Raw genomic sequence first — 25,789 nt, 5'->3', positions numbered from 1 at the left:
CAAAGATTTAGCTAGAGACAGTAGGCAACTAGGGCATTAAAGTTCATGGAAGTTGGGGTGCCTAGGTGACTCAATCAGCTGAGTAATAGACTCTTGATTTCAGCTCAGGTCATGATCTCAGGGTCCTGAGACCAAGCCCCATGTGGGGTTCTGTGCTCAGCTGGGAATTCTTCTCAGATTCTCTCTCTCTCTGCCCCTCCCCCCTTTCATGCACACACATGCTTGTTCTCTCTCCCTCTAAACAAAATAAATCTTTTAATTAAAAAGTTAAAAAAAAATTCATGTAAGAGTTTAAAGATAAATGTCCAACCACAAATTATAGTATTTTTGTTTTGTTTTGTTTTTTATTCATGAGAGACACAGAGAGACACAGAGAGAGAGAGAAAATGAGAGAGGCAGAGACTCAGGCAGAGGGAGAAGTAGGCTCCACACAGGGAGCCTGATGTGGGACTCGATCCCAGGACTCCAGGATTACACCCCTGGCACCCCTGGGCCAAAGGCGGTGTTAAACCACTGAGCCACCCGGGCTGCCCTAAATAATAGTATTGTATATGAATTTCTAGAAAAACAAAATATTGGTACCTAAAATTTAATATAAATACTAAGTTATATATCATAATGCTTAATTATGACTTTGAAAGGACATAATTGAAAACTTCTGAATGATTGAAAGTTAAAAAAGATAAGGTAGTTGGCAACTAATAATTAAAACATATGGGGATCCCTGGGTGGCGCAGCGGTTTGGCGCCTGCCTTTGGCCCAGGGCGTGATCCTGGAGACCCGGGATCGAATCCCACGTCGGGCTCCCGATGCATAGAGCCTGCTTCTCCCTCTGCCTATGTCTCTGCCTCTCTCTCTCTCTCTGTGTGTGATATCATAAATAAATAAAAAAAATTAAAAAATAAATAAAAAAAAATAAAACATATGCTCAGGGATCCCTGGGTGGCTCAGCAGTTGAGCATCTGCCTTTGGCTCAGGGCATGATCCTGGAGTCCCAGGATCGAGTCCCATGTTGGGCTCCTGGCATGGAGCCTGCTTCTCCCTCTGCCTGTGTCTCTGCCTCTCTCTCTCTCTGTATCTCTCATGAATAAATGAATAAAATCTTTAAAAAAATAAAACATATGCTCAGGGTATGTTAACAGGATCTGAAAGAGTATAGTAATTTCAAAAATAATATTTGAAAATGCTTAAATATGTATACACTTATAAGTACTGCAATATATAACTGTTTACATCTTAACCATAATGCTATCCATTGGGCTACCACTTGGGAAAGAATATGATCTTTGGTTTGAAATGATACAGACCACCCTTTTATCTATTCATCAGACTATTCATATTTTAAGGAAAAATGCCAAATTGATTAGTCATTTGGAATGTATGGGCTTTCTTAAATATAATAGTTCTAACCTGTCATTGTGGTAGTTGTAATTATAAATCAGTGGGCAAATATAACAATCAGCAGAGATTATTTTTCATATGCAATTTGATATAGAATAACATGTAACACTTCAGTTTAATTATATAATAAAAAATTTCATAATCTAATAAATAATATAATAAGAAATTCACTGATTTAAGAAATGCTTTAAAATCTGTCACTGTATGTGGGAATCTGAAATGTTTAATAGGATATTTTAAGGCTGAAGGATATCAGTCACCTGCTAGGCATTATATAAATGGATTTGGTACTTGGCCCAGTTGGAGTATCAATTACAAAATAGTAGGTATTATTGGCTATTCTAAGATTAATTACTTTTAGACTCATAAAAGGGTGAGCATGGTAGCCAGGAGATTAGATGTTTGTTTCAAGTTTTTCTAATGTACACAGATGTTGAGAATATCTGGAAAGTTACATGTGTGCTTGGCCAGGGGCTAGATTCAAAGTCTGATCTCAATTAAGAATGTTGACTTATATTCAGCTTGATTTATTTTCACTTTCTTTACTACTTAACCAGAAAATTAAGAAAAGAAAGGTTACACCAACTAAAGATATTAGCAAGTACACGGAAAGGGATTTTGAGTTCTTCTAAGTTCTCACAAGTAAAATCACAAATGTTGGGAGCCACATGAAGAGATGTGATCATAGTTAAGAGTAACAAATTAATCCCTATTGTCTTGGATAACATGAGGTTTGAGAAAGATCTCAAACATTTCAGATCTGATACAGTATCTGCTTTACAATAAATAGACAGATGATAGATAGTAGAAATAAGCTTTGAAATAAAATGTATTTGTAAAATACCCTCATTTACACACATATATCTAATAATCAGTATTTTTAAACTATAATGTAAAGGGAGAAATAAAACCGATTGAAATAAAACTATATGCATCATCTGCTCTGCAGTAACAAAAATTAACTCAGGTGTAATTAATAATATAACACTCAATATAACAAATATTCTAGGCAAATTAAAGGTTTGTACCTTCAAATAATAAAATAAATAAATAAAGATAAAATATATGTACTCTCTGCAAGCCATAGAGTAGTGTACACAATAATCATTTACTCCATAGTCAAGTACTTGGCTCAGTTTTGCCACAAGCTCTATCTTGGGAAAACTTTATCAATAAAAATAATACAATGTGAACCTGAGCTTTCTATCTGGTGCATCTCATCATTTTGTGAAAAGCCTCCAGCTGCTTTTCTACCTAAATCTTCTGATGATGGTAATAGAAGTAATAAACGTAAACAAACATTTATTTTGCAGCATGTTATAAAATAGTGAAATTGGTCCTTTAAATCAGTGGGCTCCTCTTTTCAAACCAATTCATTCATATACAAGGTGATGATGGAGATTATGGGTAAGCTCTCTATACCATGTCTGTGTTTTTCTTTTTTCGGGGGCTAGGATAAAGCATCCTTATTTTTTTCACAGGCTCAAATAAAGCTATTGGCTACAATTTGAATCAAAGTTATGGTTGTCCCAGGGATGCCTGGAATGTGGAAAAGAGGCAACCCATACTTAACCCCTCACTGAAGGATAGAAATGCTTCTTGACTCTTATTTAAACATTGTCTCTGATAAACTCTTAAGAAAATCAAGCTCTTAATTTTATTAAATCAACAAGGAACCATCTGGAGAAAAACAACAAAATATCGTAGCTTGTGTAGCCTTGATTGTGTTCCATGACTTAGTGTGATTTGATTAGCACGCTTCGTTTTAATGAGACCTCATGCCAAATTCATTGGCTCTAGAGAACTGTGCCACATGCTAGCATCGATAGAATACTGTAAATTCTTTTGCTAATATTTACAGAGTACTTCCAGGCTTTGCTTTGAATTACAGAATGATCTCCCTAACCTCAAAATCTCATTGAAGTTATAAAGCTACATCATTTTTCAGTATCTAAGCTTCTGCAAATTAGTCTCAGGATTAGTCTCAGGAATGTAGTTTCTTCTGCATTTTGTCATTGCCAAGGCAAGCCTACCCTTTTTGGTATTTGTAACGATATATATAATACTGTTCCTTTTTTTTCCATTTCCACTATCTCTAAGTACTAATGACATTTATTTTCAAGTCTGAAGTTATAATTGATATTTGGACATATATTGGAAAACCCGTTTTTCATAACAAATGTTAGCAAGATTTAATTCTTATTGTTGTTGTCTTATTGGATGATAGGTCAGGAAAACAAAAACAAAAAACAAAATTATATCCTCATCACCATTCCTCTCTAAGCACATCTTCAGCATTTGCATTCGAGGAAACAACTGTTTGCATTACCAGAGTTTCAACAGAATTGTAAGACTTAAAAAAAAAAAAAAGAAAAAAGGAGGGAAGGAGGGAGGGATATTGAAAACTATCATCAACACACTAACTAAACCAAAAGATGTAAGCAATTTACAAACTGCTAGATTTTGAATATCACGTAGAAAGCTTTAAATCATTATACATTAATTAAACAAACATGCACTTGGTGTGTAGTATGTATCAGGCTGGCCCCGCCTTTTTTCCAAAGTTAGGGAAACTTAGAATCATAATATTTTTTAAGCGCCTAGCCCAAGACACCCTTTTATTTTTGCAAACCGGAGACATTTTTAGGTGTTTTTATTTGATTTAAACTTTGTTGCATATAAACCAACTTTAACTTTTTATTCCTTTTTAATTCAAGGCAACATGTTAGCCTTCTCTAAATACAGTTTGATAAGATTCTTTCTAAGCCTTAACTCCCTCAATCTCCCTCCCTCCCACAATCTTAACATTTGCTCTTTTGAACTATCCAGAAGTCTACTCATTTTTTCCTTTGTTTTTGTCTTAGTAAGATGGCATTTTTAACCAAGAAAATACTTGGATCCTATCTAAGATATATTAAAAAGATTTCACAGCAGAAATAAGTTCAGTGATGCTATCTAAGTCTCCTTGTTCATATGATAACATAACATCATATGTTGATTCCTATTACCTTGCAAAATCAGCAAGCACTCCAATACATCTTTAATCTCAAATCCAGCTGACAAACAAATATATATATATTTTTGCTAGAAACTGGAGGAACACTGCTATAATTCTCTCAGACTGGGTAATTATGAAGCCACTAAGGAAAAGTGACAGCTTTCCAGCTATGGTCCGTCTATCAAGCTAAAGCACACAGTGGGAAGCCTGAATCAGAGTCTACAGTTTCATATGTCACCAGTAGACCAGTACTTTCTGGTTTTCCTTCTTGGATGTATTCAGTCAAATTTTTGGACCTATACTCAAATGAAAACTGATAGAAGAGGATTCCTAGGGAAGAAAAAAAGCTATGAACTTACCTATGACTGACACTTTATTTCTGGTTTTAATTAATTCATTTTGTTAAAAAAGAACTGAAGGAAATGACAATGTGTTACTCCAAGATATGCCTCCTCAACATGCTATTTTGAGCTGAAGGCAAGGAAAGCTCTCTACTCCTCTCTCTTCTACCGAAAGGCAGGATTTGAATTCTTCTTTACTGGGACAACTCTAGACTCTTCTTCCAGAAACAGCACCAAAGGAATCTACAAACAAAACTTACTTTGCCACTTTCCCCCTATACAATTACTTTCCCTTAGTTTGCTGCCCTTGGCAACCTAACACGGCTTTTCTTTATCCCTTCATTCCTTTATAAATTTATTGTGCTTTGTTGAAGATGTCATAAGCTGGAATTCTATGCCAGCTTTTTGAATAACTCGTTCTCTAAGTCTCTCCCAAGTTAAAAAAAAAAAAAAAAAAAAAAAATCGCCAAAAAAAAAAAAAAAAAAAAACCAAACCAAAAACAACAAAAACAACTTGTGTTTGTTTTTCTCTTATTAATTAATTATTAATTAATTGTCTTTTGTTACAGAGATCCAGGCTGAGAAGTTAGAAGGGTAGAAGAAAATATATTTTTCCTTTTCCTTCAAGGCGCTTCATCTCCTTTTATTGAGGCTTTTATTTTTGAAATCTAAGAAATTGGAAAGGACACAAGCTAAAAACAGCAACAACAACAAAAACACCACAAAAACGAAAGCAAAGACTCTTGAGTCTTTATAATCAAATTACCTGATTGGTGCGAAATAATTTTGTCTTAAAGATTTTATTTATTTATTCATGAGAGACACAGAGAAAGAGAGAGGCAGAGACACAGGCAGAGGGAGAAGCAGGCTCCATGCAGGGAGCCCGATGTGGGCTCGATCCCGGGTCTCCAAGATCAGTCCCTGGGCTGAAGGCGCCGCTAAACCGCTGAGCCACCCGGGCTCCCCAAAATAATATTTTTAAATAAGAATCTATCATCAAACAAATTAATTCCATATTCACTTCAAGACTCAAGAGAAAATTCTGTATTTCCAAAAGGTAAAGCTAATTACAATTCCTTCTTTTTTTCTAATTAGAAAAAAAGTTTTAAAGTTGATAAATCAAGAGATGACATTTAAGGATACTTAAAAAATGCATGAATCCTTAACTTATTCAACCCCATTTCCTGTTTGCCCTTTGAGTGTTTCCCTTGTGTGTAAAATACCTCCTCTTGCTGGATTTTCTTGTTCCCTTTTCTTTTTTTTTTTTTTTTTTAAGGTTTTATTTATTTATTCATGAGACACACACACACACACACACACAGAGATAGAGAGAGAGACACAGGCAGAGGGAGAAGCAGGCTCCATGCAGGGAGCCCGATGCGGGACTCAATCCTGGGTCTCCAGGATCATGCCCTGGGCTGAAGGCAGGCTCTAAACCGCTGAGCCACCCGGGGATCCCTTGTTCCTTTTTCATAATGTGGAGCATGTTCAAATGTTTGCTGATTTTGGACTGTGCCCTCATTTTTTAAGTTAAAATCCTCTTACATCAAATGCTCATCTTTTTGTCCAGCCTGCCACAGGGAGAGTGAGTGTGAGGTATTGATTGGACCTACCACATAGATACTGGAACACAAGCTTATTTCCTGGCTCCAATAGAATAATGGAAGAGTGAAGGGGCAGGACAAGCCATTTGACAGAGTTCTTTTAGGGGTACTCTTCCTTCCTAATGAGCAATACCAGCTAACTGAGACATTGGTTTATCACACCAATCTAAACTGTATTGCTGGGATCCCTGGGTGGCGCAGCGGTTTGGCGCCTGCCTTTGGCCCAGAGCGCGATCCTGGAGACCCGGGATCGAGTCCCGCATCGGGCTCCCGGTGCATGGAGCCTGCTTCTCCCTCTGCCTGTGTCTCTGCCTCTCTCTCTCTCTCTGTGTGACTGTCATAAATAAATAAAAAAAAATATATTAAAAAAAATAAAAAAATAAACTGTATTGCTGCTGGCCAGAATCAAATACCTTTTATTTATTGCTTTATGCTGAATTTTTGGAGTTGTGTTGGAGATAGGCTCTTTTAGCTTATACCACTCCAATTAATCACACAAGATGTCCATATTTTGCTTTCAGCTTTTCTCACCTCTCCATGTAGCTCTTATAATTCTTTTGCTCTCATCCATTCTGGCCAATAGATCCAGCTTCAGCAAGAATTTCATTATGTGCGTTTGTTACAAAGTTCTCCATTGTCTAAGATACTGAAAATATTCATCTTCCTATATTTGACTAGAATTTGTATGTGTTCATGTCTAGGACAAAACTTGTATCTCAGTTCTCCACCCACTAATTGTCCCACTACCATGAATTTTGTCTTTTGTATCCCTTTACTTTTTAAAGATATAAAATTTGCCTATATATTTGATACATATTTTTTTAGTTGTTTGTACTTTCTCTGTTGTTCATTTAATTGTTTTAAAAATGAACATTTGGTTTTCAGGATGAAGATCTGAGAGATGTGTTGATCTGGCTATGGCAAAAGGGGAAGGGGAAAATAATCATTGTGAAATACACCCAAGTTGTTGGTAACAAAAGTTTACTCCCCAGGGGATAAAAATTGCCATAGCCTTATCTCCGCTGGAAGAATGACTTCCTCCCAATACAGTCCTCTGCAGTCTTCTTATTTCACCTCAGGATAAAAACACAGCTAACAAGCCGGAGAGCTTCAAGGAAATGGATAGAGAATACTGTAGCCAGGGATAGGAGTAGGAGAAAAGAGGAAGTGCTGGAGACTGTACCACTGAGGAAACACTATGGACTCCACGGTTTCATCAAAAATAATGAGATACACAAGAGCCTCCCTCTCCCTTCAGATATCACCACTACACCAAGAAGGCTCCAGTGACAGTGAATTGAACCTAAAACAGCTGGAAATTGGAACCTTCAGACATTCTTGGTGGAAATATCAAATGGGGTAGCCAGAGTAGAAAACAGTCTGGTGGTTCCCCAAAATACCAAATACAAAGTTACCACATGACCTTGCAATTCTCTTCCTAAGTATATCCCTAAAAGCATTTAAAACATTCGGTCACAGAAAAACTTGTACATGAATGTCCATATTGGCATTGGTCAGAATAGCCAAAACAATAACTAAAATGTCCATTAACTGATGAATGGGTAAGTAAAATGTGTTATGTTGTAGAAATGCAATACCATGCAGTCATAAAAAGGAATGCAGTACTGATACGTGCTACAACATAGATGAACCTTGAAGACATTAAACTGAACAAAGCCAGATACAAGGGGCCTCATATTTTAAAATTCCATTTATATAAAATTTCTAGAATAGCTAAATGGGAAGACACAAAATGTAGATCAGTGATTGCTAGGGGATGTGGGGTAGAGCAAATTGGTTGTAACCACTAATGAATACGGGTTTCGTCTCAGTGTAATGGAAATGTCCTGAAATTAAATAGTGGTGATGGTGTCACAATATTGTGAATATACTAAAAAACCACTGAATCATACATTTTGAATTGATGAAATTTAGTAATAATGTACATTTTTCCTCAATAAAATGTTTTAAAATCTCTAAGAATTGAGATTTCTCAGCCAGGTGATAAAAGTTGATATTAACAGTGATGTCATGTTGGTAGAATGCATACTTGATATAAGAATAGCATTTTACCTCTATGGTCTTTGTCCCTAAAACCCATATTCGTTATAATGATGAGAAAAACATTAAAATGCATTTCAATTGAGAAAAATACCCTAAAACTCCTGACCAGCACTCCTCAAAACCTTCACAGCCAAAATATAAGTCTAAAAATAAGGAATACCTGAATAACTGCCAGAGCCAAGAGGATCCTCAGGATATATGATGACTAACTGTTAATGTATTGTCCTGATGGAATTCTGGAAAAGGAAAAGGACATTAGGTAAAAACTAAGGAAATCTGAATAACATGCAGAGTTTTGCTAAAATAATGCACCACTCCAAGTTTATTAGTGGTGACAAATATTCCATGCTAATATAAGAGGTTAACAATAGGGAGGAGTGGGTTTTGGGTATATAGGAACTCTCTGTACAATCTTCGTAATTTTCCTGCAAATATAGAACTAGTCTAGAAGTTTATAAAAATATGTATTACACTACTTACTACGCTCTTAAATGCCTTATTTGTATTCCTTTTGTATTTAGAAACCCATTGGCAGCATTAGCAACCTAATTGTAAACTTGTACTTAATATGGACAGATCTAGAGCTGCTTGTTAGAACAGCTTATACAAGAATCTCATTTGATTCACAACTCTGAAAACCAAACTTGCTGAGGTAAACATGAAAGGCAGGCCAATCATCAGGATAGCCCATAAGGTAAATACATATATATGAACACATAGATAACATATAGACATTCCATAATTAAAGGAGTATTTGGAAGATTGATCTGGATACTAATGGTGGATTTAGGCCCCAAAGCTTCATTTCTCCATTTGCTGTCAAAGCTAATTTTGACAGTACGTAAGTTATATAGCTTTATGTAAATGATTTCCAGCAGCTACCATCAGCAATTTAAGTACTTGCTTATTCAGCAAGTGGTTTTGTTATATAGATATCTAGTACCAAAAGATAGTTTATATAATTTTAAATTAGATTTTAATGTTTAATTTCTCTTGACATCTTAAGGAATTTGTATTTTCCTTGCATTCACTATGATAGCTCGTGGAAAAGAAAATTCTTACTTAAAAAGATTTTAAAAAGTTTAATTTTTTGAAAATATATTGTCATGTAACTATTAACTTTTGCAGCAATGCTGCAGATATTCTCTTACACATTTAATTGAAACCCATGAGTTTTTAGTTTGGTTCCCCAAAAGCAAACCCTGAAAAAAGGAATTATGAACTAGTAGTGCATGGGGTAATCCTACAAAGAACCAGGAGAGGAGTGGAGAATTGAGATTAGAGAGAAGGGAAGAATTAAAGATACGTTATTAAGTAGGGAGCCATTTCACACAACTAGAACTCAGGGAGACTGTGTAGAACACATTTTAAAAATTTCCTAAGCAAAAGGATAAAAAAAAAAAAAAAGAGCAAGATAGTCAGTTGGCAGTGAGATTAGGGTGAGTATTTGGAAATCTGAGGAAACTTGATAAGATATTTCAAAAGTACATACATTTCTTGTAGAGTAGGAGCACAGATCTATTACACATGGATAGTGTATAGGATAGTTAAGCTGAAGCCATTAATAATGATTAAGTGGAGTTATATAATATTAAAGCTAACTTTTTTAGTATATGATATACAATTTAATTTTTCTGGATGTCTTTGAATCATCTTTAAGGGCATCAGTTATGGCATATGGGCATATGACTCACAATTAATGTTCTATGGATTCTCAAAGTAAGAGTTATATATGAACAATAAGTTTATTTTAATATTAATCTCATCATACACTCAGTATATTTTAGTTTGAGAATCTTCTATCCCTGAAATAGGAAATTAACTTATTTTATCTGTCATGAATTTAACTAAAGTTTATTTCTCCTGATGAATAGTCGTACTTTTGTAGCAATCAACCATTGTGCATTATGTTTCTTCTTTTTTTTTTTTTTCTAGTTGTTTAGGATTATTTTCTCTTTTGTTGTCTCTGTAGTAACATGTTGGAGAGAAAGCGAGTGAGTGCAGTTTCATTTTAAAATAGTATGTATGGCTTTCTGACAAAAACAGAATGAGAGCAATACTTAACTCTCACTAACTTTTTAAAAAAATATTTTATTGGGTTTTCTGTAATTATCAAGTTTATCATCATTAGTTCAGGTTAGACCAGTTATTTTCATATTTTGTGTTTAGCACATTTGTGATTTTTTTTTAGTAGTCTATAGCTCACAATTTAGTTTGGACAGGTAATGCTAAGGGTGACTTCATTTTGAACTATTTTGTTTCCTTAGTTAATGTTATCATTTATTTAGTTTCTCCTGATCCATCAGCCCCCGACTATAATAAAACTTGAGATATGAACAGAGCTTTCTTTAGATCTCTCAGAATTCTTTTATTTTTTCAACTTTTAGGTTGATTTTTAATTTCTTCTTGATATTTTATATTTCTCCCAAATGAATACCCCAAAAGCAACCTATGATACATTTTTCTTCAAATTCTGACATCTAAAGTGCATTTTTATTGTCAGTATTATGGATTTGCTTTATATATGTAGATAGGTGCAAAATACATACCCTAAACCTGTATGAGGACATGAGTTAAATGTAACTTGTTCCTATACAGAATCAAGAAGTATGCTTTTTTTCTTCTCCTGCTTCATTTGTTTTCTCAATCAATAAACTATATAAAAGTGTTGACAAAGTGTTGGAGGGAACAGTGTGGAATGAATTGTTGGGTTCCTGTGGCTTCCCATTTATTCAAACAGAAAAGCCACAGGACCAATGGGCTTTCCTGTGAGACTACTGAAACACTCTATGAAAGGTACTGAAGCCCAAGAGGCAGTAAAAATCTTTCTTTTGTTGTTATTAAAAGAATGCTGGCTAAAGTCTTTGCACTTTAGCAAGATGACAGTGTGAAATGTTCAGGGTGATTATATATACATGAAACAAACAGACTACAAAGTTATGAGATTATTCATTGAACCCCTAAAATATTATGTAGGGCTATTGAATTAAAAACTGTAATCCCTACCCTCATAAAGCTCTCCTTAAGTGCCAATTATTGAGCTAAGTATTTTTACTATGTTTTTTTTGTGTGTGTGTAATTTATTTATTTAGTTGAGGAGGGAGGAGGGCAGATGGAGAGGGAGAGAGAGAATCTCAAGAAGTCTCCATTCTCAGCACAAAGTCCAAGGTGGGGCTGATTTCATGACTCTGAGATTATGACTTGAGGCAAAATGAAAAGTCAGATGCTCAACCAATTGAGTAAAAATGAAGAGTCCAATGCTTAACCAATTGAGTCAACCAGGCCCACTGAGTGTTTTTACTATATTTTCTAATTTAATTTACAACAGATTCTTTTGAGAAACACTGTAATTGTATAGTTAAAAAATGCAGTGCACAGAAAGAAAAATAATTTGCTCAAATTTATAATTGTGGAAGCAGAATATCTAATCCAGGGTTATAAGGTTATCGAACAGATATTACAAGGCTCCCATCTCATTTTCCCTCTTACTTTCAGATATTTTTTAATCAAATTAAAGTAAATAATGACATTTTAAACACACTGCAGAGTTTTTCTCATGTTGTGTTCTGAGTATTTAAAGTGACAAACTATCCTAGATGTAAGTTTTCAGTGAGGCTTATCATAAACTTGAAATTAAAGTCATGAAAACAAAACTGTCTTACAATAATTTATCTAATATTGTGGAGCATTGGAATTTGATTCTCTTTTATAAAAATGTGTGTTTTGTTTTTATTCAGCATTTTGTGTTATTAAAAATCAGAGAACGGTTGTAGTTCATAAAGTTATTGATATCTTAATTTAATCAAAGGTACTTTATTTTTTATATTAACTACAGAGGTTTTCAAAACAAGATTTAAACAAAGATATTTTAGAAATTTTTAAAGAATAGAGTTGTTATACTCTGATCTTTGAAACTGGCCCACAATTTTAATTTTTAGGAAATCAAAAGCTTCCTATTTCTACTCCTCAGACAAGGGAGAGACACCCTAATAAACTTTACAATACTTATAACAAAAAAGGAACACCTGGGTGGCTCAGCAGTTGAGGTCTACCCTTTGGCTCAGGATGTGATCCCGGGGTCCTGGGATCGAGTCCCACATCAGGCTCTCCACAGGGAGCCTGCTTCTCCCTCTGCCTGTATCTCTGCCTCTCTCTGTGTGTCTCTCATGAATAAAAAATAAAACCTTAAAAAAAGAGACATACAGAGAGAATTTCTACAAAAAAAAATACATATATAGAAAAAATAATGTTGTTTCTATGGCAAATGAATGGCTCTGTTTTCCAAATCTAAATACATTATGTGGCCACAGGAAGTAAACTATGACAGTTAAATGCAAATTTTATTCTAAACATAGTACTTAGCAAAATGTAGATATGGTGTGCTTTTTATACATATAAATCAATGAAAATTAAATCTTGACTATCACTTTTTTAATGTTAATAGGAGAGGAACTGATGTGATTAATATATTCAGGTAAGCGCAAATCAATCTTTAAAAATTTTGTTACATTTATTAGTTTTGTATGATGTAAAGTCCCCTTTGGCACTTTATAAACTATAGGTAAATGAGTAAAAGAATGGATATCTAACAAGTTACAGAGTCTAGTACACTAAGTAGAATACTGGTCTGGTGATCAGAACACTTTGTTTCTATCACTAACACTTGTTCTTGTGCAAGATCTGAGGAAGTCACATGACATTCTCCCCCTGATCTGGGCATAACATACATCTGGGGACCTAACATACTCTTGTGAAAGGTGCAGTAAAAAGGGATGATTGATGTTGAAGGATCTACAGGGGAAATTTATAAGAATCAGTGTTCTTGAATAAGTGACAATGAGACTCAAGTTCGAATGGAAGAGTTGATGATGGATTGAACGGTGAGAACAGTGTAACAGAAGAAGGTAGGAGTGTGGAATCAGACACAAGAAGAATGGTCGAAGCGAACTTTGAGAATTTGACTGACTACTGTAGTTTTGGAAAAGCAACCCAGGGGATTCTAGTTGCACAATCATTGCTGGGAACCAGAACTGGATTATGGGATGAGAGACTGAGAGTGGGATCAGAGGGCAGCATCAAGGATTTAGAAAATGAAGAATGGCTGAACTATTGACATGTCTAGAAATTATGGAAAGATTTATAGTAGAAAGAAATATGATGATCCATGTGCTGGCAAGAGTTGCTATATTGTCTAAAGGCACGAACTTCAAAAGCAAATCATTTTGAGGAGGTTAGGGGTAGTCACCAGTCAGGAAGCAGACGCCAGGAGCAAGGCAGGGAGAAAGTAGAAGAAACTGCTTTTTAATCAGTAAGGATATAAGCAAATGTCGATAGTTATGATGTCAGCTTCCTGTCTGTATGTTGGGACTGCAATAATTAACGCGCAATGTCTTTTAATCTTTAAGATTCTACCGTTGCTATTTAGCTTTGGAACTTTCTAATTTCCTTTCCCATTATTGCTTCTGCCTTGTGACTGACCCTATTTTAAACACCACAAATAGGTTTAGTGTTCACTTCACAATTTCCGTGCAATATTTGCTCTAGCTTACTTAGATTATAAACTTTGAAATTGGCTTCACATTATAATAACTTACGGAATTTAAAATAATAATAACAAGTAGCTAGTGTGCAGATCTACCCTTCTCCCCCAAATGTGCTTTTAAGTGACCTGTTACAGGGTTCATTCTAGGTATTCCTAAAACATCTTCCTGTGAGTCTGAGATGATGCTAGGTAGAAAACCCTAGCCCAAGGCAAAGGAAACACAAAGCATCATTAGCACATTAGCTAAAAGCCAACAAATACACAAATAAGCAAACAAAAAACAAGCTATCAGGTGGCTCTTCTGTGGTTTTCCTCTATCACATGCCAACACAAAAATCAGAAAACAGGGTATTTAGGGCTGTTACTGATTTTTAAAATTTTTGCCTTTTCCTCTATTTTCTGGCCCTTTCTGCTTTTCATCCTTATCAGATACTATTGCTAACACTTCTACAGACCACATTTTGGATAATTCTTGGATTATTGTGAAGTATTCTTCTACTCATCCTTTTTTAAAAAATTATGGGGAATCCCTGGGTGGCTCAGTGGTTTAGTGTCTGCCTTTGGCCCAGGGCAGGATCCTGGAGTCCTGGGATCTAGTCACACGTCAGGCTTCCGGCATGGAGCCTGCTTCTCTCTCTGGCTGTGTCTCTGACTCTCTCTCTCTCCTCTGTGTCTTGCATGAATAAGTAAATAAAATCTTTTAAAAAATTATGTATTTACTTGACAGAGAGAGAGTGAGCACAAGCAGGGGGAGCAGCAGAGGGAGAAGCAGCCTCCACACAGAGCAAGGAGTTGGATGCAGGGCTGGATCCCAGGACCCTGGGATCATGATCTGAACCAAAGGCATACAGATAACTGACTGAGCCACCCAGGCCCCCCTTATACTCATCTTTTGCCTACCCTTTCTCCCTCTCTCTAATTCCTTCTTTCCTTTTTTTTTCTATGTGCTGCAGGAAAACTCCTCAATATTAAGATATACTTTAATTTAAATTAGCAACAACACTCATGTAAGTCATGAAGACCTGAAAGTATGCTCTTTTTCAATACTTCTGTCCTCTTTTATTTTTATTTTTTTAAAGATTTTATTTATTTTTTCAAGAGAGACACAGAGAGGCAGAGACACAGGTGGAGGGAGAAGCAGGCTCCCTGCAGAGAGCTCAGTGCAGGACCAATCCAGGACCCCAGAATCAGGACCCAAGCCAAAGGCAGATGTTCAACCACTGAGCCACCCAGGTGCTCCCTTCTATCTCCTTAAGACTAATAGCGCATACCATTAGGCATTCCGATCCTAATTCTTCTGTCTGGCCTTCCTAACTGTATCCTAAATACTTGATTTTTCATATAGACTTTTAATTCAACCTAAAGAAATCAAATCAGGTTATACTTATGTATGTCACATTTTTAAGCACTCATGTAAAATCAACTTATTCTACCTTAAGTGTATTTTGTTTGGCACAAAGCTTTGATTGTTGCATATGAAAAATGACCAGACTCTCAGTAATTTAAAAGAATTCACTGAAAATCTCCTTTAAAATATTTTACATTAAAAAAAACTCACTTGTGTCATTTCACGTTGCAATTATCACTTAGGAAAAATGTATGAAAACTAATCATTTTAGCTATGTTTGAGTTTGGAATATCCAAGAGCAATGAAAATATCATTACTCGTTTTACATCAGCTAACATCAAAATGAGTTTTCAAATATTCCCTCCATGCCATGAAAACACCTAGAGCAAGAGTGCTCAAACTGTGCTGTTGGGAGCCAAGTTTGTTTTCTTTGTTTGTTTGCTTTCCCCACTAGAATTCTTTAGAGAAAGGAGAGGAAGGCTTTGCCATGCTCTGGCCCATCTATGGCTCATAACTCCACCTCTTATCAGAGAACCAGAGATGCCAGTGTACAGCCCACTTGACATTTACTCAATCTATACTTAATATTTTATTCTTGAGTAAAGGGTTTTGTTGTTATTAAAAAAAAAAAAAAGTCGAAGGTCACTGGCCTAGAGGCCAAGAACATAGTTCTTGAAGAGTTTGCTGAGTATTAATGGACCTGTGAGTGGGTGGGTGTGTAGTCTTAAATTACAATACTTCTATTATGAGTTCTAGGAATATGTCGCAGTCCATCACCTTCTTTATAAAAAGCAGAAGGATAAGGCTATCCAAGAAGGAAGCAGAGAGAAAAAAAGTTAAATGCTTAAATCATAGTGTTAACTTGGGGAACTGGCCAAAGTACTTAGTTTCTCATAAAGCATCTTTAATGGAAAGCAACGGGGAAACAATTTATATTTGATGATGGATACTGCTGAGAGTACTGGATGTATTCTCTTGGACGTCATGCTGATGATCCAAACAAGTAGCATTCATTTTCAAAAAAAAAAAAAAAAATTTTGCCATGGACTTTTGAAACACTGTTGAATCTATTATTCTGATAGTAATTGAAACTGATTTGACAGCAGATACAAAGTTAACATAAAGTTAGTAATAACTTGATAGAGAATAGAAAGGTAGGAGATTAAAGAAGCCCCCAAGAGTTTCAGATATTTCAGGAAAAAAAAAATAGCTCAGGCTCAGATGTTTTTTGTTCATCTGTAGACAAGCAGTATTTGAGTTCAAGAAAAGAACACTATTTTGATTATTGAAAAACTTCTAAAAGGGGAAAGTTCTCTAAACATTTGTGTTTAAGATTACTGTTATTTGGGGCACGTGGGTGGCTCAGCTGGTTAGGAGTCCATCTTGGGCTCAGGTCATGATCCCCAGGTCCTGGGATTGGATCCTACATCAGGCTCCCTGCTCAGCTTGGTGGGGAGTCTGCTTCTCCCTCTCCTTCTGCCCCTCCTCCTGCTTGTGTTCTCTTGCTTTCTCTCTTTCTGTCAGATAAATAATAAAATGTTTTTTTTAAAAGATTACTATTATTTATAACATGTACTCCTGTCCAATTATGAAGCAGCTTTGGAGTCCACATTAACTTTTCACTATCCAGTAGGTTCCTGAAGATTTCTTTTTTGCATTAAGTAAAATATCTACCTGGAGGGGAAAAATCTTCGGGGAATTAATGTAGAAAGACTGGATAAGAAGTGAAATATTATAGTGATAATTATTCTATACAATGGCATATATATTATTATAGAGACCTGGCTGGGGCAACTGGGTGGCTCTTTCAGTTAATTAAGTGTCTGCCTTCTGCTCAGGTCATGGGATCAAGTCTCGCATTGGTCCCCCCTACTCAGTGGTGAGCCTGCTTCTCCCTTTTCTCTCATGCTGCTTTTGCACATATGTGCTCTCTCTCACTCTTTTTTTCAGATAAGTCAAATCTTAAAACAAAACAAAGAAATAAGAAAACCTTAGCAAATGCTGATTTATCATTCTCAGCTTCAGATATTTGCAAGTAAGTACAAAAGTCATTGATATGTGGTTACTTTAAGTTTTTTTTTGTATACAAGGAGACTTGTGTATGAGAATGAACTACTGGGCAAAGGATGGGGACAACTCAGTTGCTAACAGCCACCTTACAATGCATGTTAATATGGTTTCCTCCTTTGTTTCTGCTTTTTCTAAACCTCTTGTGATTAGACTTAAATGAGTTTTCTTATTGCAAATGAAACAAGGGAATCCAAGTCAAGGGCTGCTCATGTTGGTGAAGAAGTTTCAGAAGTGGAAAGTTTTATGCAAAGTTGGATAAATTTAAATGCAAGAGTTGAATTGTACAACAGTATATGGATTTGTTATACACGCACAAAAACACAATTTTAGATAGTTTCCCAGCAAGTATAGCATTATTCTTCCACTCATAGACAAAACAAGTGTAAACTGATTGACTCATTCCTTTAATGTCAGAAGATATTCATAAGAAACATGAGATTTTCATAGAAACACAATTCTGGGTAAAAATCAAACTTCTATATATTGATTAAATGAAGGAGATGACATTTAGGGCACATATGCTTGCAAGAACTGACATGAATATATGATCAGGAATTAAAATAAAACTTTCTGTGTATAACAGGAAATGAAGAAAAGAGGAATAATATGCTCATATTTTCAAGAGAATTATTCTAATGTATTGAAGAATCTCCTAGAGAGAAGTGTAATAGGACATAAAAATATATATACTGGATGATAAAACTTTCTCAAGCATGCACATCTAAGGATAGGCATCTCAAGGGCAGATCGTCTGATCAGTTTATGGGCAGTAAGCCTGAAATTTAGATTAAAAGAAGCTTACTATATGAAGCTTACTATATTTTCTACAAACCAGAGGTGATTAAGGAGTCATGAATAGTGTGACCTGTCATATGCTGGAAGTCTAATAAAATGAATGATTAGCTACAAGTGCAATTAACTTTCTAGTCTCCTTTAATTGCTCAGGGATAAAAGCAGAAAAAATATTTCTATTCATTCAACAAATAATAGATATTATACAGGGTCATCTGTAAGCCACATGTATGTCTTAATGTTCAGATATTTATTGTTCTCCTTATCATATATCTCCAGCCTCTTGACCAGGACATAGTACAAATATTCAACATATTGTACAAGGATCACATTTAATCTTTGAATATAGAGCATGATGTGAGGAAATACTGAATAAAAATACATAATAAAGAAGTATTAGATCAAGGGAGTCTTCAACATCAAGTGATTTTGAGGAGCTCTGTGAAAAGAAATAAAATTATTTCAAGGGATAATAACATCTTAAAAATAAAATATGCTTTTCTAAAGCAGATGGTAAAATTACTGAGTACAATGTTTAAACTGAATTGGAAGAGCTGATTTAAAGGAAACAAAAGAGGAGCTGTTGGAAGATCCAGAAAATGTAGTTAAAATTGTCAAAAAAAAAAAAAAGACAAAATTGCAACATTGAAAAACTAAAAGAAGATATTTGAGAATTTATATGATGTAGTAAACATTTCTAATATAATGTGCTGCTAAGCTGCTAACCAGCAGGTCATCAGTTGGCATCACCAAAGTAACACAAGCACATAGACCCTTGATATTATATAAGAAATAAATTTCTCTTTCTTACTCTTTTAAAAAGTTGCTAATCATATGTTGTTAAGAATAAAATTTACCCCTGATAGCCTCCTTTTCAACCATCTCCCAAATAATTTCTACCATCTACTTCATTCATTTATTTGTGAAGGATGAATCAGTCACTTATAAGAATACCAAGAGAAGATTTGATTCATCCTACTATCTATCCACTATTTTTTTTGGTAATTTTTCATCAACTATAGCTATATTTACCAAAAGATCCACAGGACAAAGAGTTCTTTTACTTTCATCCCCAAAGTGTCCCAAGCATAGTAACCTAACACAGATTTCAACATAGAGTAAATATTTTTTAAAAAATTCCTGGATAAATAAACCACAGTACATAACTACTTACTACTTGTAGCCATTACCATTTTTTCTTATTTCTCAGTTTTAACATCATCAACAATACTTATGCTTCCCTGTATTTATTGCACCATAATTTATTTTTTTAATTTTTTAAACATTTATTTATTTATTATTTATGATAGACATAGAGAGAGAGAGAGAGGCAGGGACACAGGAGGAGGGAGAAGCAGGCTCCATGCCAGGAGCCCGATGCGGAACTCAATCCCGGGACTCCAGGATCGCGCCCTGGGCCAAAGGCAGGCACTAAACCACTGAGCCACCCAGGGATCCCCTGCACCATAATTTATAGTAATCAACACACAGAAGCAGTCTAAGTGCCCATCAATAGACAAATGCATAAGGAAGATGTACACACACACACACACACACACACACACACACACACACACTGGAATATTCCTCAGCCACAAGAAAGAATGTGATCTTGCCATTTGTGACATGGATGGACCTAAACGGTATTAGGCTAAATGAAATGAGTCAGAGTGAGAAAGACAAATACCATATGAATTCACTCATATGTTAAGTCTAAAATGCAAAACAAAACAAGTGAATAAACAAACAAAAGGCAGACCTATAAATATAGAGAACTGATGGTTCCCAGAGGGAAGGGAAGGTGGGGGTGTGGGCAAAATGGGTGAAGGGGAGAGAGGGAGATACAGGCTTCCAGTTATGGAATTAACAAGTCATGGGAAAAAAAGGTACACCATAGTGAATATAGTCAATATTTTAGTAGTGTTTATGTTGATGGACGGTAATTAACCTTGGGATGAGCATAGCATGATATGTAGAGAAGCTGAATCACTATATTGTACACCTGATACTAGTGTAACATTGTGTGTCAAATATGCTCAGATAAAAAATTTTTTAAATGACCCCCATGCTTCAGTTTAATGGACTGAAGAAACCTTGTTCATACTGTTGCAGTGAAGAATGTTACCACCATGTTGGGAGATGTAAAAAGTTGACATATACATTCTTTTTTTCTCCTAAGTCATTAATACTACTAACTATTGTTGACCTATTACAATTACTATTACTACTTAATACTATTTCCTCCTTATATCTCTCTGGCCCTTTAATTTTATAGTCACGATGCTCAGTAGTTTGACTTCCTTCATTTTTTATTTGCATTAATTTCCTTGTCATCCTGTCTTACAAACCATACACTGTATGTGTGTATGTGTGTGTGTGCGTGTGTGTGTAAAATCTATGTAATATTTACTAGAATTGACTTTCAAAACCACCTTATTGTATGCTGTTTAATTAAGCATGTGTGTTGATTTTTGTAAAATTATTTTTTAAATTAAAATCATCAGATTACTACCTGTACTTTTTTATTCTTTCCTCCATAATGCTGTACATTTACATATATTTCCATGATTTTATTCACATGTATCTCTCTTACTAGACAGTATGCATCAAGGACTTGGCATCAGGTCTATTATTATTCACCAGTGTCTATAGTACATAATTGATAGATTAAAATATTTTTAAAAAATAATTGAATACAGTGATATGAAGAGAATAATGATCTTATTTGCAGTATTTTCTATATAATTAAAAATCTACCTATCAAATTATATATTTTCTAAAATTAAAAAATAATTCATTTACAGAAAAACTATATTTAGAATCATCTTTAATTCCACAGAAATCAAAAAGCTGTTCTATTAAAAAAAACCCTTAAATGTATCTCTCAATGCCCACTTAAAAAATAAATCCTTGTTCCACATTAATTATATTAAAGAAACAAAGACCAAAATAAAAATGTCTAGTTGATCGTATACTTGCAGATTTTTCTGCATTTCATTTAAAAAAAGAGCCAAAAAGTTAAGAGGAAAATCTATGGACCTTGAACCTAACCAAATACAGTTTCAAGTATTTGCTTTCATGGCTAAATATCTCAGGACAATATCTTTTTGAAAATAAATTCCAACATTAGTAAAGTAGGCAAAATTTAAAATTCCTCATAGGATTGCTGGGATGATTTAATAATATATCATATAGGTTGAGCACAAAGCAGATATACAAACAAAACAAAACAACTTTACTTTTCTATAGTCCAAGTTAAGTTCTATTTTTCTTCTATTCCCTAAGATTTAGAAAAATATCATTAAGTACATGTGAGGATTTGATTCTCAGAACAGACACTATTAGGAGTTATTTGTGAATCATGGAAGTTGACTCATGATATATGCTGGAAAAATGAGATGGAAAGAAGTGGAAACATAGTTTTGGTGACCATGCATTGAAATTGATCTCTGGTGAATCTATGTTTTGCTCCATATGGCCTATTTCTAACATGGAGCCCAGGATCACAGAAATGATTCTGCTTAATTCTAGGTAACACTACTATACTGGACTCTGTATAATAATCCAAAATATTTCTAACCATGATATGTGTAATGAGTCCTAATCCAGGGGCACCCAGGTGGCTCAGTCAGTTAAGTATCTGACACTTGGTTTCAGCTCAGGTCATGATCTCCTGGGTGGTAAAATGGAGCCCTATGATGGCTCCATGCTCAACATGGGAATCTGCTTGAGATTTCCTCCATCTACCCCTCTCCCCACTCAGGAAAGCACGCACATACACGCTGTCTCTTGCTCTCTCACACATAAATAAATAAATCTTAAAAAAATATTCTTAATCCAAAAATAATCGAAAAACAATTTTCTTAAATATTTTTAAAATATTTTTAAATATTCATCCTCTTCTTTAAAGCACTTGGTTTATTACAAACCACACTAATTTAAACTACATTATTTACTTTATTAATTAAAAGATTCAGCACACTATAAATTTAGTGCTGCTGAAATCTACATTTTGACATATTAATGGTTTATCATTTTAATACCATTTGTAATTGAATGCATAGACATTTACAATCCCAATGTTTGTAAAATGTAACATGTATGTGTGTGCACATGTGTATGCACACTTTATCTTAACTGTCAACTTGTTTTAATCATGCTTTATGATATTATGGTTAGGTGGAGGTGACCCTAATGTAAAAGAATAAGCCAATATTACTAAATTCTATGTGTTTATGCCTTCTGAGACTCTTTAAAAAATAGAGCATATATACTTTCAAGAGCTGAGTTGGCTGTAGAACTTATGCTCAGAAAGATTTCTTTTCATAATTGTCATGTCAGAAAAAAATAGAAAAATGAATTCTGCATTCAGTCTTTGTTCTTCTCCATTTGGTCATGCAATACATATGTGTAAGTACTAGTGATAGAGCATTTATTCTTCAATTTCTGCAACTCTGCATTAATTATTTTACTTCCGTTTTTCTATATGTTGTTTTCAATTCAGTGCTGTTTACAAATTCACAATGCAAACTTCGTCTTTGTCTAATTCTAGCCATTTTAAAACTATCAGAATAGTCACATGTTACTTCAAATTCATGCAACTCATATAGAACTCCTTATCTAAAAAGCTTTTTGTGGTCATTAGCGTCTTTATTTTGATTACTTTAATTAAAAGAGAAAATAAACTTATTTTTGGTGTTTTGATATTGTTAGGAAGCTAATTTCAGGTTATAAAGATAAACTATAACACTACATGTATATTTAAAGAAATATGTAAATAGTTCATTTTTGGTTGTATTTAGATGGAAAGCATAAACTGACACATTAAAGGCATTGGAAGATATCTACATTTCTAAGTCATGATGTTCATTTAATTAAAAAACTTCTGCATTATATTATTCTAACTGTAGTGAAGCTATAATTTCATTGGGGAGTACATTAAATAACTCAAAACAATATATTCCATGATGCTGATTTAGCTTCTTTTATATATAATTTGACTTTTCTAATCTAACTCTAAATTAGAGAAAACAATTTATAGATAATTTAAAAAGAGAAGTAGATACTACAATGACAACAGTTATCAGGTCTATTAAGGATAATGTTAATAAGCAACAAATATATTTGGGGTTATTTATATGCATCAGTAAATCAGATAAAATAACCAAGAATAATCATGTTTCCCTCTCAAAAAAAAAAAAAAATCCTGTCAGCTATTATTCTTCCTAATTTAGACACCATGGTTTGATAAAAGACAAGTAATTTATTGACAATATCTGGGCTTGTGAGACAATAACTGGAATTTGAATTCACTTGTCAGATTCCAGACTCTAGTACTTTCCATTATATATATACATATATATAAACAATAAAATTATTTGATTCTCATTTCTTTATTTCATGTTTCCACATAAACAATGTACTATAAAATGAATCACTGCTTTGGTGACATGAAGACCAGTAGAGAATAAAACATTTAATATACCTTAGTACAAATGTTCTCTTCTTCTTCTTTTTATCTTTCCTAAGAATTATAAATGTTGAAAGGAATTTAAAAAAAAAGATTTTTATTCATTTATTCATGAGAGACACAGAGAGAGGCAGAGACACAGGCAGAGGGAGAAGCAGACTCCCTTCTGGGAGCCCGATGAGGGACCTGATCCTGGGATCCTGGGATCAGGACCTGAGTCAAAGGCAGTTGCTCAACCACTGAGCCCCCCAGGCATCCCTGAAAGGAATTTTATTAGTGTAAATTATTTGTGAAAATTTCTTAGAATATGTTTTGACTTGCTTTTTGTTTAAAATCAAAAAGTAAGGGGTGCCTGGCGGGCTACAGTTGGTAGAACATATGACTCCTGATCTCCGGATTGTAAATTTGAGCCCCATGCTAGGGGTAAAGATTACTTAACAATAGAACCTTAAAAGAAAAGAAAAGAAACTTAAAAAGAAGGAAGATATATTGTCACTTTCTGTAATTTGTTAACAACTCAATCTTCATGATCATTTATTACTAAGTGGGTATTTAATGTTAGATGCATTGTATAGCTTGTGTAGAAATCTATGCTGTAGTCTAAATTTGAATATTTATAACTAAAACTCAAATTTTTGTGATCTGATCACAGATCTGATCACATATATCCTGATATATGGATATCACTTTGGGATGTACGATATAGGTCTATGGTTTAGGTATAAATCAGGAGTAAAAATGATTAAATACAGAAGCATACTAATGTTTCAAATCGTTTCAAATCATGTTTATGCTGTGAATAGTACAATAAAATATTCAAATAGTTAAAAATGATCAAACTTAGGGATGCCTGGGTGGCTCAGTTGGTTAAGCCTCTGACTCTTAAGCTCAGGTCATATTCCTAGGGTGCTGGAATCAAGGCTTTGTGGGGCTCCATGCTCAGTGGGGAGTCTCCTTGAGATTCTCTGTCTCCTCTCTGTCTGCTACCGCCCTCCCACTTCTAAATGTGTGAGTACTCTTTCTCTCAAAGAAATAAATCTTTAAAAAATGATCAAACTTACGGTACAATCTAAGAAAAATTATGATGTCTTTCAATGCATTGATAGATAAAAAGTAAATAGGCATCAATTCCCTTAGTGAGATTTATCATTTTAAAAAGGCACTTTGAAAAAAAATAAATAAAAAATAAATAAAAAGGCACTTTGAATTTATTTTAATTTTTGACTCTAAACCATATAGAAGCACATATTATACTCATCTCAATATTTAACTTTTGCCAAGTAAAAATATTAAAGGAAAATATAGCTGTTGAAGTCTATTTAAATCATGCTTTTTTCTACATAGGAGGAAAACATTTCCACACATGGACAAATGTACCAGAATAATTTCTCTTCCTCCCCATCTGTGTGAGTGTGCAGTGTGTGTAAAAAAGTTTTGTTGTTGCTGCTTATAAAAAAGCTTCATTTCTAGAGGTGAAGGTAAAACTAGCATTCCCCAGATTGCCACAGAGAGTCATTCCAGTAGTTAATTTGCTTTTATTGACTTCCAAGGTTTCCTACTGAGAAATTTCCTGGCTGGTGCTCTTAAAATTGTAGTAAATGTCTTCATCTTTGCTCATTCCTCTTAACTTAAAATATGGTTTTCAATCTCCTCTTCGAGATTTATCAATTTGTTATATTTCTCATAAGCACAAAGTATGTTCATTCAACACTTCCAAAATGCTAAATGCATTTTCCCTGGCCTGAAGCCATCTGGGACCATCTATGTTAATATACACAAACTATACACACCCATACGGGGACACCCATACACCCACACTTATATTTAAAAATAAATTGATAATCACCATTTTTTTTTGTTTACTTCTCTATGGAAGGTTCTAGATACTAGATTTAGGGACATCATTGCCTTATTATTGACACCTGAAAACAGGCTGCTGTTTCAGCACTGAGAAATCTGTGTGTAAAGAAAATTTTAACAAAATCAACAGTGGTAAAAGATCAGAAAGAGGCAAGAAGTAGACATCACATTATTTTAGCTAGGTAGCTGTCATTAAAAATAAATTTTGTAATTTCTCATTGGCAAATATTTGATTATAAATATATTAAAATTTCTTTTATTGATAAATATAATGTAAAGAAAATTGGGAATATAGAAGC

At 34.4% G+C, this 25,789-nt stretch overlaps 1 long non-coding RNA gene across 1 annotated transcript in view; it reads left to right on the top strand.

The window, feature by feature from the left end:
* LOC140622252 (uncharacterized) overlaps positions 1-25,789 on the top strand; it is a 91,263-nt gene that overhangs the window by 49,301 nt on the left and 16,173 nt on the right. The window contains exons 5-8 of the long non-coding RNA XR_012022004.1: positions 8,930-9,102; positions 11,501-11,576; positions 12,853-12,882; positions 17,249-17,333. This is a non-coding gene — a long non-coding RNA (uncharacterized lncRNA). The remainder of the gene's footprint in view (positions 1-8,929; positions 9,103-11,500; positions 11,577-12,852; positions 12,883-17,248; positions 17,334-25,789) is intronic.

Source organism: Canis lupus, chromosome 31 (assembly GCF_048164855.1).
Source record: "Canis lupus baileyi chromosome 31, mCanLup2.hap1, whole genome shotgun sequence".
Taxonomy (NCBI): Eukaryota; Metazoa; Chordata; class Mammalia; order Carnivora; family Canidae; genus Canis; species Canis lupus.
Note: the sequence above shows the minus strand (reverse complement) of the source record. Positions and strands in the feature narration are given on the sequence as shown.